Source organism: Populus alba, chromosome 15 (genome assembly GCF_005239225.2).
Source record: "Populus alba chromosome 15, ASM523922v2, whole genome shotgun sequence".
Lineage (NCBI taxonomy): Eukaryota > Viridiplantae > Streptophyta > Magnoliopsida > Malpighiales > Salicaceae > Populus > Populus alba.
In genome coordinates, this window is record NC_133298.1 from 9035038 (window position 1) to 9053934 (window position 18897).

Genomic DNA, 18897 nt, shown 5'->3' on the forward strand with positions numbered 1-18897 from the left:
TTGACCTCCTTAAGCAGCACAAATACCAGGGTGGAGATTTTCTTGTTGCTATAGAACTTTAGCCATGCGTGTAGAAAAAGTTAAACCTATTTTTCTATGTATTGTTCGTATCTTTAAATAGGCATTACAGGGGATTGATGCAGGAGTTATTCTTGCTATATATATATATATATGATTTGCATATGGAAACATAATGAATGACAAATATTGAGAAGATGAGAAAAAATAGAGATCCTAGGAGAGAGACCCCAGCAGAGAATCCCTTTATAACTCTTCATCCTCCCTCAAGCTCAAGCTCAAGGCGGGGCTGGATTGAGACAAAGCTTGTCATGATTTGAAATGAACTTTGTAGCACAAAGGAATTTGGTAAAAATGTCAGCAATTTAATCAGATACTAGGATATATCTCAAGGACAGAACACCACTCGTAACTCGTTCACGAACAAAGTGAACATTAATTTTGATGTTTTTGTATGGTCATGGAAAATTGGATTCTTGGCGATATGAATAGCATTGATATTGTCCCAGTATAGAGTAGTAGAAGGAACATGATAGTCTAAATTCTTAAGCAAATGCATAAACCATATAAGCACAATTGTAGTTGATGCTAAGGCATGGTATTCAGCCTTAGCTGTCGACTGAGACACAGTAGCTTATTTCTTAGCTCCCCAAGATATCAAATTATCTCCAAAAAAGATAGCAAAACTAGTAGTGGAACATCTATCATCCCTACAACCATCCCAATTTGCATCATAAGATCCACGAAGTTCATGAATAGGGGTTCGAATATAGTGAAGATCAATATTGAGAGTACCATTCAGATACTGAAAAATCTTCTTAACAGCAGTGAGGTGAGTATCATAAGGTGTTTGCATGAATTGAAAAGCTAAGGGAGTACCATCAGCAGTAGACATGAATAGCCCCGAAGCTATTGGAGTGCTCACAGGTTTGGTGCCATCAAGACCAAACTTTTGAAGAAGAGATAATAAATACCTTGTTTGAGTGACAATGATTGTCACGACCCGAATCTTGAGTTTATAACCGACAATACAGGAGCGCTGTTGAAACGACACTCCACCTACATTAAGTCTTAGAATGGTCATATCAAAAGAGCAAGTTATTTAAAAATACACAGCATTTCATAATCTTCTGAAATATTATGTTATTTAAAACTAATAAAACCAAATGATAGTTTAAAACTTCTTATAAGTAATTAAAAAAAATAATCTATAATACTTATTACATTATTAAAATCAAAACTTAATTAAAACAAGATAACAATGGAGCGTCCAAGACATTGAATCAAAACTAAAAGGAAAGCCTTGCAAAACAAGTAAGACATACCGACCAAAATTAAAGAAGCAGGAACACTCAATAAAGTCTACCTGCTATTAGAAACTAAGAACTGAGAATAATATTAAGAAAGAGGGGTGAGTTCAACTAACTTAGTAAGGAAATAATATTTAATATACATTTTAAATATTAATAGTTTGCAATTTGATTTATCTTGATATAAATATACATACTAATCATATTATCATAAAGTAGTGAAATACAAGTTAAAGATTAGATGACAACCGAATGTGACCACTGTAGGGGGATCAGTCGCAACAAGCTGATGCCTCTCTCACCAGCTAGGTATACACAATATTATATGCACATAGGCTAACTACTCTTTGTTAGCATGAAGTTATTGACAAGTTCTATATCAAGGCATAATAGATATTTGAAGAATCATCAAAGAAATGTATATAATATCAAATAGAATTTAGTTCAATAGAATGCGAGTGCAAATTCAAGAATAAATGAGTGCTCGGAAAATATAGCAACATATATAAATATTCAAGATAATAATTAGTCATAATCATCCTATAATCAACATATATATATTTATTTATATTATTCCACTCACCCAAAAAAATATAAAACTAAAAGGAATATTAGATGAAAGACCCGGAAATCCTATTAAGGATCGTTAGGAGAATCTACAATAACATACAAAATATACTAAAAAACAACCCGAAATAACACAAATAAAAGATTTCAATGCATAAAATAAAACCAAGTTTAGTCTCATAAGTTTAGGGACTAAAACAATAATTTTCCAAAACAAGGACCAAAATATATTTTTACCAAAATTAGAGGACCAAACTATTAATACATAACCATACTGAAATTTCACCCATAAACCATCCTCAATTCTGTCTATAATGAACCAGGGACCAAACCATAATTTTCATAAAGTTCAGGGATTAAAATGTAAATTACCAAAATTAAGGGACCAAACTAAAAATATTCCAAATCAATTATCAAACTGAGATTCATCATCCTTAACCTCATAATAACATTGTCTAGAATCTCAAAATACATTTAAGGGTCAAATTATAATTTTTTTCAAAGTTTAGGAACTAAACTATAATTTTTCATAAATAAATGACCAAAATAACATTTCATCATCTTCAACCTCAAGCCCATTTTGTCCAGATTTTCCAGCAAGGCTGAAATGAATTTCTTAACCTTTAAAAATTAATTTAAACAAATCAACTCAAATCCTTATTTCTAACAACATACTCAAAATCAATCACCTAGTATTAAACCCTTAATAATCATAAATCAATCTTAATAACATAAACTTCAAATCCTTATAAACCCTAATCTCTTTTTTAATCATTCCATAAACAACCTATAATTGAAAGTAACATAAAAGAGAACCACTTACTTGCTATTTCCACCTTTCTTAAACCAAAAACTCAAGATCAAAAACTAAAATCTTTGGTTTGATGAAGGGAGGGTCACAATGGCCACAAGAATTAGAAAAGAGAAAAAAAAATTCTCTTGCAACTTTTTCTTACACATAAATTAATTTAGGTTGGGTTTAAGTTGACTTGAGTTTGAATTTGGGCTAAAAGTTTGGGTCTTACAGCGATGGTGAACTCATCATGAGTGATTTGAGGACCCAAGAAGCAGTGAATATCATCAAGGTCTTTCATATATGTCACACGTGTGTGGTGTCGCAGCGAAAACATCCACTCTCATGTATGTTATTTATCGGATATCTATCTGAAAAATATGGGGAGATAATAAATTCTTGTCTTTTATCTATGAAAAAATGAAATGGAGTTGCTACCTAGTATTTTGATCACTAGGAATCCTAACTAGTCTCAGAGATCAGGTACGGAGACTAGTTGCGTAAAAGGAAGGTTTTAGCACCCCAAATACATCCTACCTAAGATAAACTACATTATTTAATTGTTTGATAAAATCTAAGGTCTTGTTGTGTTTTCTAGTTGTTGGTTCGTCTGTGGTTTAAGAAAAGTTCTCCCCAGTAAGGAGATCCTTATCTTATCAGGCAAAACCTAACTTTTCTAATGTCAATAAAAGAATTTAATATCCGAAATATGTTTTATATCTTACGTATAAGGTTGTAACCCCAGATATTAATTTTTTTTTGGAATTTTGGAAATATTGGTCTAGTTCTCGTGACTTTAATAAACAGGTTATTAAAGCCAAAATGCATGCTAATACATATTTTTTGAGATTTCCTTTCTTATACGAAAATACAATATGATTTTTTTCTTTTATTTTTGAGAGACTTGGCCCTATGCAAAAAACATATATTTTTTTATTTTTTCAATGTTTTGACGAAAATCGGGGATCGTAATACTGGATTTGTATCTTTACGGTATAAAAATACAAACCAATATTAAGCAATATTTTTTCATTTTTTCAATGTTTTAACGTAAACTTGGTATCTTAATATTGGATTTTTTATCTTTATAGTATAAAAATACAAACCAATATTAAGCAAAATTCAATAGAAAAATACGTGGGAAAATCATACATTTTTTAAAAAATAATTTTTGAAGAAAATTTTATTTTTATTTTTTTATGTATTTTTTTTAAAATGGGCCGGACCCGACCCAAAAAAAAACTAGGTCGTGATTAGCTCAACAAAATGCAAACTATCTCCTATTGGGCTGCACTCAGCCCAGCCCTATGGGTGGGCTGATAATCCAACACGGGTTGGTTACTATTCCCTTGCACAGTAACCAACCCAAATACAATTACCTAGTTACTATGCTCATGCACAGTAACAGGGTAATTATATGTTCATTTGCTTGCAGAAATGTGCACAATGCACGTTCTGCATGCAAGACGATGAACAGGAAACAAAAACAAGGGGGAGAGAATTTCATGGAATGAAGGCACTTTCATTCACGGTTTTGGTGGCTCACGGTGGCGTTGGTGTCACGTCAACCAAATATGGTAGCAAACATTGGCCCTCCTTCTTCTTTCTCTACTTCAATGTGCTATCTTCATCCGCTGTTTTTTTTTTTTTTTCATTCTCCATGTAAACAATGTTCTTGCCTCTCTACAACGACTTCATGGCGATGTAGCTGGTGCTAGCAGTGTTGTTGGTGGCGGCAAAGAGGAGGATGGGTCGTGGTACAAAGAGGTCGCTGCTTTAGTTTTTTCTGTATTTTCTTCTTCTTCCTCCTGCCTTTTACTTGTGTTTTTGTTCTCCATTAACTCCACTCTCTCTCTTTCTCTCTTAGCTTTTCTTTCTTTTCCTTTATGTTCCCCTTTCTTTTGTTTTCTTTTTTGTCCTTTTTTTCTCCCTCTCTCTGTCTCCTCCTCCTCTATTGTGCACTCTTCAACCTCTTTATCTCGTCTTCTTTCCCCCTCCGTTTTTCTCCCCTGTTCTTTTTTTTTTTCTCTCTTACTTTTATAGGCCAGGAACAACCTTGTGCTAGTAATGGCTGGCTTGGTAACAGTTTATAGAGGGATGACAGCCGTGACACATGCTCCATTACTATTGCTGTTGTAATGTCTCACGGCTAGCTGCATGAAACCGTTGTTGAAGAAGACAATGAATAGTTGTTAAGAAAACGACGTCATTTTTAATTCAAAATGAATATTTCCGATTTGGTCATTGGATGTTTTGCAATTTTGTAATCAAGCCCCTAGATAAATTGTAATTGGATCCCTTCATTTTAGCAATTTTTTCGGTTTGATCCTTGGTTTTGAATTGTTTCAATCAAGTCCCTGATTGGCATCAAACTTTAATAATTATGCAATTAAGCCCTTGATTTGACCAAATCAACTCTTCAAATTATAATTGGACCTTAGAACTTTAATTTTTTCTAATAAAAGCCTAAATTGACTTAAAAATCAAATTTTCTTGCAATAAAACCCTCCATAAATTCAATTAAACCTTAGATAAAATTTAATTGAATATATAAACATATGATTTTGGACTTTTCTTCCTCAAATTGAATTTTCCTTGTTAATAAGGCTCTCACTAGTTAAAAATATACTGTAAAATTTCAATTCTTGTATTTTTTAACCTCCTCAATTAATTTCTAGCCATTTTATAGGCATTCAGCATCCTTTTCTCGCTCCAATTATTTTTTTGGAATATATATATTTGTATTTTTTTTATTTTTATGTGGAAACCCAAAAATAGATAACAATAATATGAAAAGTGAAAAAAAGGTGAGAAATAAACTTGACAATCTATGAAAAGGAACTTCCTGTTAAAAGAATATCATCAACATAAATGAGTAAAAGAAGAATGTATGATCTTTGAGTGCGATAGAATAAAGATTGATCATAGGGACACCGTGTGAAGCCCATTTGCTGGATATAAGTACTGAATTTCAGGTACCAGGCTTGAGGGGCTTGCTTTAAACCGTACAGAGCTTTATGAATATGACAGACATGATCAAGATGTGAGGAATCCTCAAAACCTAGTGTTTGAGCCAAGTATACTCCTTGTAAGTCACTATGAAGGAAGGCATTACTAACATCTAGTTTTTTAATAGATAGCCTAATTGTAAGGATTAATTGAATATTACTTGGTTTGATTATTGGATTAAAGGTTTCATTATAATTTAGACCTGGTAGTTATGTAAATCCACGAGTCATAAGTCGAGCTTTTTATCTTTCAATAAAACTATCAGATTGTGTTTTGATTTTAAACACCTATTTACTACTAACAACATTCATGTTTGGCTATCTAGGTACCAATGTCCAAGTTTTGTTAGTGTGGAGAGCATCCATTTCAGCTTGCATTACTTGATGCCATTATAAATGATGAAAAGCAAGTTGAAATGAAGTTGGCTCTTGTGGTTGAGCTGCAAGATCATCAATAAAGCAAGCAGGTATTTGATGTCATGAAGAAAAGAATACCTTGGGTTTCAACTTCCCTGTTTGAGCATGTGTAATCATATGATGGTGTCGTTATGGAGCAGGTGTGGGGTGAGACTTTAGTGCTAAAACATTTAACTCTAGTGCAATAGATGGAGAAATAAGTTCAAGAATTGGAGATTGAGGTGCTAGCACACCTTGGACAGTTGCTACTGGAACATGATGTATTACTTATTGAGTTGAAATAAGTGATTTTTAAGTCACAGTCATGAGTAGCCTAAGAAGTGCTTTGACTTTAAACAACTAAAAAGCATGTTTGCCAGGTTCATGCTTGAATCTATAGGGAAATTAAAATTCATTGAATTTCACATGGCAAGATATATAGATGTGACTTGTCTGAGGTTCAAAACAGCGATATCCTTTGTGACTGTTTGAGTAACCAAGAAACACACATCGTATTAACTTAAAGTCCAATTTTGATCTATCATTACGTAATGGGTAGCAAAAGCACCCAAAAACTCGTATAGAGTCAAAAGCTAAAGTAGAGCCAAAAACAACTTCATGATGTGACTTGTAACCAAGAATTGAAGCAGACAGATTATTTATTAGGAACACTGCAGTGTTAAAAGTTGTTGTCTAGAATTTTGTTGGAACAGAAGCATGTGATAACAATATCAATCTAGTTTTCATGATATGTCAATGACGACATTCAGCCAAGCCATTTTTTTTTTATTGTTCCTGAATAGGAGAATCTATTAATGATACCCTTAGCTTTGAAATGAGTGTGTAAAATTTAATTAACAAACTCATGAACCCCATCACTTTGAATTACTTTAACATAAATATCAAATTGAGTTTCCATTTGCTTGAGAAATAGAGGAAAAATTATTGCTACATCAGATTTACGATTCATAGAAAAAAACCCATATATATCGAGAATATTCATCAACAATGATTAAATAAAATTGAAATCCATCATAAGAAGAAATAAATGTAGGACCCCAGACATTATTGTGAAGTGTATGCAGTAATGTCTGGTGTAAGATCCCACATCGGAAGCGACGGTCCAGAGCTAGGGCTTTATAAATGCATGCTCACCTTGACTAGTAAGACGTGTTTTGGGGTCATGCGTGGCTGCCAAGAACAAAACCATGAGGGGGACTTGGGTGGAAGCCTTAGATTTGGGTGGAATGGGAGGCCCAAAACGGACAATATCTTGCTAGTGAGGTGAGGTGTTACATTTGGGGTCCAAGGAAAGATGTAGCATAAGATTCACAAGATTTAAATGGCAACTTTGTTGATTTTCCCAAAACACAACCTTAACAAAAGGCATTTTGATTATTCATAAATGGTAAACATAATTTTATAAGAATTCAGGCTTGAGGATGGCCAAGTTGTGCATGCTATAAGTTGTTAGGTACTTTATTGGCTAAAAAACTAACTAAAGATTTTGAGAGTTGTTGTAGGTTGATCAGATACAACCCATCCTTCATTCAGCCCTTAAGGATCACATGTTTTGTCTTCATGTCCTTGGACCTATGGATAAAATAGAAAATAACATTAATTATCCCTTGTAAATTGAGAGACAAAATTCTTTTTAATTGTAGGAACCATAAGAACATCTTACAATTAGTAGTAAGAAAAATAATGTGTTTAGTGCCATTGATAAGTAAGTCATGACCATTTCTGACCATGATATAATCATTACTAAGATAAGAGTTAATACCTTTGACTTCATTTGTGTCAGAGGTCATATGTTGGTATGCACTAGTATCAGAATACTAGGTCTCTTCTGTAATCTCTGCAATTTTGATAGCAGCAAAAGCTTTATATTAATTAGCTTCTTCATCAGAAGCAAAGCATTCATTTTCTTTGTGATTAGGCTCTTTTCATTTAAAACAAGTGATGCCACCACGTCCAAGGCCACCACGTCCAAGGCCACCACAATTTGAGAATTGCTTTTAACAAGTTTCGAGGAACCTCTATTTGAGCGAGAGAATCGAGTCTATCTAGTTCATGATGATGAAGCACTTCTAGTGGAATTTTAACCATTGTGGCCACGAGTACCAGGATTCACCCATGGCTTTGGGTTTGTATGGCCACACTTCATATAAAAAGCAACATTGGAAGTAGTTGTTCGTGCTCCTTGAAGTCGAATTGCAAAATCACGAAGTTTGCTAATAACTCCTTCAAGAGATGGAAAAGTATCTGTAGCATTCAATGTTGCTACTATAGGATCAAATTCAAATCCTAATCCTAATCCTTAAAGAATGCAAATGATGAACTCATCATCATCCATTGGTTTTCCTGCACCACAAAGAGACAAAGCCAAAGATTTTGATGTGTAAATAATCATGTAAAGAAGAAGTACCTTTGTTTAGGGATTGCAACTCGCCTTTGATTTGTTGAATGCGATCTCAAGTGTGAGTATAATAAAGGGTTTCCAACACCTATCAGGCATTATGTAAAGACTCGTTATTAATGACTTAAGAGAGAGGACCATCAGATAGGGAACTATTGATCCACCCAAGGATCAGTTGATCGGTGCGTAGCCAAACTGGTACTTCAGGATTTGTTTGCAACACACCATTCTTACTAATGATTGTTGACACTAGACAGGGAACCTCATTCTTTACATATTCAAAAAGACCATAACAACGCAAGATAGGAATGACCTTAGGTTTTCCAAAAAATGATAGTTGTTTGAGGCTAGTTTAATGGAGATATTAGGTAAGTGTGTTTTTGGAAGTGAAATCTCAAGGGAAGGGGCAGGGGACACAGTTTGAATTAAGGAAGAAAATGTCAAGGGGTTGAAGGCTATGTACCATGTAGAAAAAGCTAACTTGTTTTTTTATGTATTGTTCTTATCTTTAAATAGGCATTACAGGGGATTGATGCAGAAGTGATTATTGCCATATATATACAAATGTTTTTCATGATTTGTATGCAGAGATTATGGAAACATAATGAATGATAAATACTGAGAAAATCATGAAGAGAATAAATAGGGATCCTAGATCCCAGCAGAGAATCCCTTCATATCTCTTCATTGTGAAAAAAAAAAAAAAAAAAACAAAAAAAAAACAAAAAGCTAGAAAAGCTAAAAAAAGCCGTTAGTATCTGGAGAAGAAAGTTGATTAAAAGCATTCTTGCTGACTAATTAGTTGTGTCCGTCCTGTGCCCTGATAAAAAATCTCCAAAATTCGTCCTTTCCAAGCTATGGCCAAAAGGAGATTTTAGGTAACAACTCCACGACTTGCAATTGAGTGTCTCCAAAGTGAAGGGATTAATTCGCATTTCGCAGGTGCAAAAAGTCAAAAAGCTATTTCAATTAAATCTGGTAGACACTAACTAATGATCATCTTTGTCATGAGTTTGGTTGCTTCATCACCAATTTTCTCTACCACATGGGATTCTTACGATAGCCAGCGATCCCCCCCACAAAAGTGTTATCTTGAAAGCATCCATGGAGGAATAAAACTGGAAGAACAGAAAGGACTCCACGACTGATTTGCACCTAACCACCTTCCTTTGGTTCCAGAAGGGAAGGGCTTGCTGCATATATATATATATATATATATATATATATATATATATATATATATATTCATTCCACTAATCACTCGAGACAGCGATAGCAGTAAGTAGCCAGACACACGCAGTTGATAGAGACATGCTGTAAGAATACGTGGCCGGCTACTTAACCTAATTTCGACGAGACTGCTTGTATAATCCTCCATTCCTGCAAATCAAACGTCAAGGGATGCACATGCGAGTTAAGTGATTGAAATCAATTGTGACAGTACTGTACGTTTATGATTAATCAAGTGAAAATGGAGCACAATCATCCGAATTTGCTGGCTTATTTTTGATCACTACAAGGGTTAATGCTTTTCTCAGAATGACACGAAATCATCAATGATGGAAATAGTCCCTCGTGGATCTCTCTCTCTCCTTCTCATATACTGTGTACACCTTTTTATTATTATTAATTTGAATTATCTGAATTAATTTGTGTTTATCTCAATTAATTTTATAAATTTTAAAGTTAATAATTATATAAGTCTCTAATGATCATAAAAAAACTCAAACTTGTAATCATTAAAAACCAAATCCAAGATATATAACTAATTTAGTTATTTTTATATCATTTTGAGTATATTATATGTGGGAAGATTTCAGCACTTACTCCGAGCTCAAAATTAATCACACTCTCCTTCCATATGAATTATCAGCACGCTAGAAAAAACCCCAAGAAGATTCAATAATAATATTATTTATATATAATCTTTTCAATAATTTGTGAATGCGATATCTTAACTACTTAAAGACTTAAATTAATTTACATTATAAACATATGTAAAGTATAGAGAGTTAGGTCTCGTGTACATTTCTAAGCATCGAAAGGAAGATAGAGTGATTTTCTGATTGTTGACATGTCTTATCCAATCTAACAAGCTTCTTATTTTTTTAATGCCTTAACCTCTCCTCGCTAATTGATCAAATACTGTGAGTCGACGCAGTTGTCGGTTGAAAAATATGCTTATGCGTATAAACCTTGCTGTTTTGATTAGAAAAAAAAAAAACTAATTTCCTGATTTCTTGAAATAATCTTGTGTTTGAAATAAATATAAATTTTTTTTTTAGAAATGATTTTTGTTAAACTCTTTTTTGATTCTAGCCCCGCAATCATTATTCATGTTTGTTATAATTATTTATTGAAGCTTATGATTACAATTATCTTTTATATTAGCAAATTAAAATGATTAAAACATATAAAAAAAATTTAATAAAAAATTTAATTTTTTATAAAACATAGTTTAGATTTTCAAACAGGTCATAATCTCAACTAATATTGGTGTCTCTTCTTCTTTTTCCTTTTTTCTTTTCATGTTTAAATCTCTTCTTTATAAATAAGAAAAATACATAATAACTCATATTTTTCTTGGATCCTCTTAATTATAATTTAACAAAAAAATGGCATTTCTTAGAACTACTTGGTCTTACAAGTAAACGAGCTATGCTAACACATAACGAGTGATTAAATTCAGCAAATCTTGATTGTATTTAATGTAATAATCACCCTTTTGTTTGTGTTAAATGGTGTGCGAGCTAGTACGTACGTAGCACCACAGCAAATCAATTTGCATTATACCTTTCAAAGCTGTAATCCAAGGACGGAATTTTAATTATAATTTTAAGAACATGCAAGAAACATCACCTAATCACGAAAGAGAAGCCTGTCACTACAGTCAACCACGATGTCCCTTTCAACTGCCCATAATTTCATGCAAATATTGGACAATCTTCCTCGAGCTAACAGAATATATGCGTGAGGTGCAATAGTTTTCAAATCTAAATTAAAAATATTAAGCCTCAACGTCTTCCTCTATTGACATTCGTAATGCCTTCAAAATCTTGCTTCGCCACATCCATTCTGGAAAAATAGAGTGCTTGACAACTGGGTTTAGAAGCTTAAAACGCACAACTTCTTCCTTGAACAAAGGTTTTAAATCTTGTTCATCGCCATATATATACAGAAGAATGTGCTAGAGATGCTTGGAAGGTCTTGCTTAGGTTAGCGAAAATGATTTACGATTCTGTGCTTGGTCGAAGCTTTTAGCAAGCAAGAGCAGAAGAAGTTGGGATATACTGGGCATTCGTTGCTTGCTTGTTCATTGCATTGAGTTTCTTCACCAACTTTAAGCCCTTCTTGGGCCCTCTATCAGTTTGTAAGTCAAACATTATTTAGTCTTCTATACTTGGTGCTATCCCTCTTTAACCTATATGGATCTTGCATGCAGTGAATTTGAGGTTATCAATGGGAGAAGATGAGAAGCTTCATCTTTTTAGTGATACAGACAGCTCTTTGCTGATAGCCAACGGTAAGCTTTGATCCACAAAAATGTTCTGGAGCTAGGGACTGCCTAGCTCAATTCGGTTGTGTCAGCGACGGGCTATGTAATCCAAATAAAATTTATAATATATCTAACATTTTTGTTCACATAATTATTCTTTTTTTATATTTAGTCTTTGTCAATTAATGTTGATTTCTGATGATGCAGAAACTCTAGGCAGCAGCAGTTTCAACTGTCAATGATACAAGCAGCTCGCATGAAGAAGAAGAAATTATGAGGAGTTCATTAATTGTCAATGACACAGACAGCTCTCATGGAGAATCAGAAATTCGGGGTAAATTTTTCTTTTACGTATTTTCTTTTGAGAAAATCAGCTATATATATTACTTAAGTCCAATATTTAATTGATTTTTGAAGATGCAGAAATCATAATGAATAGTACCTCAATTGACAATGCTACAAGCAGATCTCAGGAGGTATTTTAAGGGTAAGTTTTTCTATTTTTTAAGAGAAAAATAAATAAATCAGCAAGTAAAAGATCATCTCAGTAGCTCAGCCTGAGTTTAATATCAAGCAAGTTATATTGCATCCAACTTAAGAATATTTTTTTTCTTGATTTTAACGCAGAAAAGCCATACACGGAATATGAAACCAATGATACAAGCAACTCCCCACCGTTAGTCAAAGGTGTGTTTCCATCAATTTTTACAAGAAAAAAGAAAAAGAAAATTAACAGAGTGATAATTAATTATGTCAAGACAGCGGTTAGCTATGCAAAGATGAGCTCAAGAAAGTTAGTGTATTCTTACATGAGTTGTTTAATTTTTGCAGAAAAGGATATTTACATGGTCAACAATACAAACAGCTCTCTTCCAAAAGCAACAGGTGAGTACTTAGGATCATTTCTTAGAAATAAATCTCTAATTGCTTTAAGAAATCTGAATCATTGAGGATGTGAGCAGAGTCAACAAACATCACATGATGAAAGCTAATAGCTCCCTGACTTTATTCTGATAATGTTGATTAATTTTTGAAGATGCAGATGTTGTAACGAAGAACAACACAATCGAGCCTCTATGCACTCTCATGAGTAGATCAGATTTCTGCGAGATTAAAGGGGACATCAGGATTGATGGAAAATCCTACACTGTTTTTATAGTCTCATCTGAAACTGACATCCTGACAGCAGAGAATACTTCATGGAGTATTAGGCCTTATGCGCGAAAAGGTGACCAAGCAGCAATGGCTGCGGTTAGGGAATGGACAGTAAAACTTGTGACCGGTGCCTCAGATATCCCTCAATGCACTCAAAATCATAGTGTTCCGGCAATCCTTTTTTCTGCCGGAGGATATGCAGGAAACCATTTTCATGCCTTCACTGACGTAATTCTTCCTCTGTTCTTGACATCTAGACCCTACAATGGAGAAGTACAGCTTCTTATCACCAACGGTAGGCCTGCGTGGATTTCCAAGTTCAAAACAATAATGAAAGCGCTGTCTAGATATCAGCTGGTCAGCATTGATAACAGCCAAGATATACATTGCTACGATAGCATGACAGTAGGCCTCAAACGTCGAACCAACAAGGAGCTCAGTGTTGATCCTGATCCTTCAAGTTCTCCATACTCCATGAACGACTTCAGGAAGTTTCTAAGAAGCTCCTACTCTTTAAAGAAAACAATGGCAGCTAAAATCAGGAACGGTTCAAAGAAAAGGCCAAGGCTTCTAATCATTTCGAGAAAGAGATCGCGAGCTTTTACAAATGTTGGTGAAATAGTTACCATGGCTAAGAGATTGGGGTACAGGGTAGCCACAGCGGAACCTGATGCAGACGTATCAGGATTTGCACAGATTATTAATTCCTGCGATGTGGTGATGGGAGTTCATGGTGCTGGCCTAACCAACATAGTTTTCCTTCCAGAAAATGCAGTGCTAGTCAAGTAATTCCCTTCGGAGGAACAGAGTGGCTGTCAAGAACTTACTTCGAAGAGCCTGCGAAGGGGATGAAACATAAGGTATTTGGACTACAAAATCAGAGTAGAAGAGAGCACTTTGATACAGCAATACCAGCAGACCATGTAGTTTTGAGGGATCCTCTGCAATTTGGAAACAGGGCTGGTTTGCAGTTCAGTCAATATATTTACGTCAGCAAAATGTAAACCCTAGATGTGAATAGGTTTAGACCCACTCTGGTAAAAGCTTTAGATCTTTTGCATCAGTGAATATAGCTTTCATTTTTTTGCAGGATACAGAGTCTTCTTTTGCCTCGTTACCTCAGTTTTCAAATTATATCATATTCAGTTCTTACAAGTTACAGCACTCTTCTTTTCTTTTCTTTTACAAAAATGAGATTCCATCTCCAGGTTTAGAAAAAAAGATTTGATCCATGTATAAATTATGGTTTGTAGCATCACTAAAATTGTACCAGGAAGCATTGCTCGTTATAATATTGGTAATGATTCTGAAATATTTAGAAAACAATTATGTGATTTATTTTGAATTACTCTATTTACTAAAGGCTCATGACACAAACTAGAAAATAATAAGAACTAGCAACATATAATTATGTTAAATAGGATCGCTATATAAAAAACTTAATTTTAAATTTTATTATTAAATATTTTCTTTTCAACTAATCATCTTCTTAATTAGGTTTATAACTTCATAAGGAAAATCTAAAAGTTAATCTTGAAAAACCAGAAAATTCAAAAATAAAGAGAAAAATAACAAACTAACTTGAATAACTCTTTCTAACCTAATATAGAGGCCTTCCAAATCTCAACTGGTTACATCGAACTAATCCTCATGAAACTAGGCTTGTAAAATCTCCTAATCAATATTTAAAAATGATTCAATTGGTCAAAGAATCTTTTCATTAGGTATTATCATTTTGCATAATTCAAGCCTTTTCTTGGACTTAGCCTTGTCCATCAATTCATATATATTCTTGTAAGGCTATCCATGAAATCCAATTATAAAAAAATCTATAATCAAAAACCACAACATCACTCAAACAATCATGTTTAATTCCCTATTAATAATACCTAAAAATAAAAAGTTTTATTCTGACATATATTTCTATGTATTTTTTTTTTAAACTTTTATAAACCACGCACATACACTCTTTGTGCAAATAATTTTTCAATGTATCTATAACTTTTTTTATGTAAAGCATTGCATTATTTTTTGCGCCATTAACACTGCTTCTCATAAATATTTTTATTTTATAACATGTAACAATTATAACATCACACAATAACTAGCATGGCCAGCATGGCTAGCTAATTGCAAGACAATCAATAATACTCTCCTATATATATATATATATATATATATATATTATATATGCACTCGGTTAGCAGGTAAAATCCAATTTTTGTCTTGGCCACACCAAAGATATCCAATCATACAATGGCGCATGCCACACAAGTTCTAACCAGACAAAAGCCAAAGCATTGATAGCCATATAGAGATACTCCCTAGTCATTGAAAGTCAGGCCTACGAACCATAACTGCACTCAAACACGCACTCCTATAATTTTTTTTTTCTTTTTTTTCTTTTTATATATTATTCTATCTTCTTAATTTGTTAACTTAAATATTGAAATGTCTCTTATTTTTACAAGTGACTAGTTTTTCAGCACAACTCGGGCCAAATAAAGACATGCATTCAAGCCACCATCAGTCCATGACAAAGCCATGAAAAGTCCCATATTTTATTTGAATGTTTTTCATAACTTCATCAATTATGTTGTTTTTTTTTTCTTGCTTTAGAGTGTGGTTTTAATTATTTTTTAAAATATTTTTTATGTTGAAATACATCAAAATGATATATTTTTTATTTTTTAAAAATTATTTTTAAGATTAGCATATCAAAACGATCCAAAACATACCAAAAAAATTTATTTTTAGCAAAAAAGAAAATTAATTTTTTTAGAAAACATGGTTTGCACCACATTCCTAAACAACTTCAAAATTAAATTAAAATTTAGTATATTTCCTCTTTACTTTGCTAGACTTTTTCATGTCGGACAAAAACTTTCAAGATAAAGGAGGATAACTTAATTTTCTTATCACAAAAAACTCTTAGCTTGTTCAACTTTGTCTCTCGTTATGTTCATGTACTCAACAATAATGTTCGAGCCATACAAGAATAACTAACTTTACATTTCTCCATTCTATTAACAAGAAATATAACGTAAAACTCATTTGTATGCATAAATTAATAATTTGAATTAAAGTTTATTGGGGCTTTGAAAACTTGTCAAACTCATATATTATTTTGGATTTAGGCCACTTGTTAAACTCGATTATCTTGGTTCAGTTAACAACGAAATTTAAAAGTATTGGATCTGACAATCTATCATTCATCCCTATATAATCCTAAACTCTTTTAATGCATAAATTATTAAGTCAAAATAATAACTCGGGATTTTTTATCTCCAATATCTATTAACTTCATTAAATTCTTCTTATACTTTCGGTTTTCCTTCATTAACAGAATATGTTCGCTAAAGAATCTTGGGGTCTACATTATAAAAGAAATAAATAAATAAATAAAAACACAACAATTTTAATTGGTCTTCGATGGTGAAAACATAGGGAAAACACTTTATAGTTTTTTTCATGCATTTAACTTATAAATAGGAAGTTTCTTTCGATTGTCATGAGGTATAACTTCATACTGGTTTGTAGCTTAATCAAAATTAATTTTTCTTTCCCAATGATTTTAAAGACACAACTTATAAATCCAAATAGTGCATTCTAGAGAATGAAAAAAAAAAAAATCAATAGATAAAACAAACTTTCTTAACCATCGGATCTGCCCTATAAGAGTAGCAATTTTAAATTTCAAATCGTACATTGATACCCTACATCTTTTTCCATAGGAACTATATACATAGGAAAGCTGGGGTCGGACCAAAACATGTTTGTGTGTTTAAAATTACCTTGTTTAATAAACAAATATTCCAATCTAAAAATGAAAGGAAGAAACTTATTTTAAAAAAAAAAAAAAAAAAAACATGTTTGGTCTATATTACATACACTCGAGTCATTCCCATTTGGTGGTTTTCTAGGTTTGTTTTAAGGGGACAGAAAAATTCACAATGTTGGGTCATTCTTAGTTAAATCTTTAAGGGGGGGGGGAATGGATAAATCTCAAAAGGTTTTGGGCTACAGTAGCCCTTAAGACATGGAATGGTTCGATGTCTTTTTTTAAGATAAAGACAAACGGAAATGTACTGTGAAAAATAATTTAAGCTATAGAATGTTAAGTGATTTATAAAATTGAATCTCATAACTATATATATATATATTATATATATATGTAGGGTGTACATGTCTTGCTCCTTCGAAGCAGCTGCTGCTTGTCATGGACCTGGGTTTGGCTTCTGCCTAGCACAATCAGCCTTTTCTTGTCTTGTTTTTTTTTTCTTATGCAAACTTTTGCTGCCTCGAAGTTAAATATCACTTCGAAAGGGCATTACAGACGTAGCATCAATTTTGTAAAATCATTGGTTATATCAAACTCTTGGTCCTTACCACGAATCCAAACCGAACTGTTTATGCGAACAAAAATAGAGCTACCACTTTTTGTCAATTTGCACCTTTAAAGCTTCCAATAGTCTCCTATCTCCTCGATTCATCAAAAAAATCTTCTCTCTCAAAGATTGGTTCCAAAATCCATAAAGAAAGCCGCAATTTTGCTACTCTGTATCGATCGGTTCAAGTTTACTTGCTTCAAATCACAGAACTACATTCGAATGCAAGCATTTCTTCAAAAAACAATTTGTGAATTTCTTTATTACTTTCTTCCAGATCGAGCTATAAAAAACACGTTTGTATTCCATTTGGGAACGAAAGAAATGCCCTCTATAATCAAACTCATTGTCCAACTTCGTGTTCTCATAGCACTCGAAATTCAACATCAGAGTGGGGAAACCTGTAACAGGTAGCTCTCAAGGGAAATGCATTGTTTGAACAAGTTCTGTAACTGGCGAGAAGAGGGGCTTTATCTCAGCTACATCTGTTACAGAATTGACTCGTGTCAGTGAAACAAAAGGTCGATGATATATTCCAACCGAGAAACAATTGGTTGATCAATTTCGTCAAGGGGTCATCATTAAAGGAGTTGGATACAGACAAACAGTTGTTACTTACAAGGTCATTTGAAGTTGGTGCTTATAAAACTGCAACATTAGAAAGCATTCTCAACCTTCTTCAGGTTAACTAGTTGCTCAGAAAACATTTTGTCTTTAAAGAGTGCTGAAAGAATTCTAAAACAGTTTAACTTGAGAATTCTTTCGAGGATGCAGGAAACAGCATTGAACCATGTATAGGTATCTGAGCTGCTAGGTGATGTTTTGGTGCCACGCATGACATGGAAAGGAAATAACCTCGCATGGGTGTAACAGAATTCAAGTTCGAGTGGATTGATATCCAGTCTGTAAGCCCGTCACTTGTGTGAAGAAATTTATTGATGCGTTGAACCACCAAGGTTAGTCAATTTTGGGAAATGGATGCTTGAGAAGCTTAATGGTTTTTGTAGGGGTGTAAGTAATGGAGGTTGACACGTGTAGGAGGCATCAGGTAAAAAAATGGAATGAGGCGAACTGGCTTATTCAGAAGTGATTGCCACCGGAGAAGTCTTAGCTCGGGCTACAAGTATTTCTCTGAACATCCTCACCCTTTCTTACATGGTTCTCTTGGTTCCTCTAATAAGGTGTTGCAAATGTTGAGCAGAACTTGGGCGATGATGAACCAACAAACTAGATGTCTATCCAAAGATGCCAGAAGCAGTCAGAGCGGGATTTCACCTGGGTTTATAGAAAAGAAAACTTTTCAAGAAGAAATTCCTGAAAAGATCAACAAGCTAAACACGAATGCCA

The 18897-nt window shown here is 33.4% G+C and overlaps 1 long non-coding RNA gene and 1 pseudogene across 1 annotated transcript; both read left to right on the forward strand.

Moving 5' to 3' along the window:
* The first annotated feature begins 11798 nt into the window (after nucleotides 1-11798).
* LOC118050962 (uncharacterized) lies at nucleotides 11799-12483 on the forward strand. Its single transcript, XR_004687963.2, has 3 exons — nucleotides 11799-11881; nucleotides 11954-12034; nucleotides 12215-12483. It is a non-coding gene; the product is annotated as an uncharacterized lncRNA (long non-coding RNA).
* Nucleotides 12484-12661: 178 nt separating this feature from the next.
* LOC118050961 (beta-1,2-xylosyltransferase XYXT1-like) lies at nucleotides 12662-14229 on the forward strand (annotated as a pseudogene).
* The last annotated feature ends 4668 nt before the right edge of the window (nucleotides 14230-18897 follow it).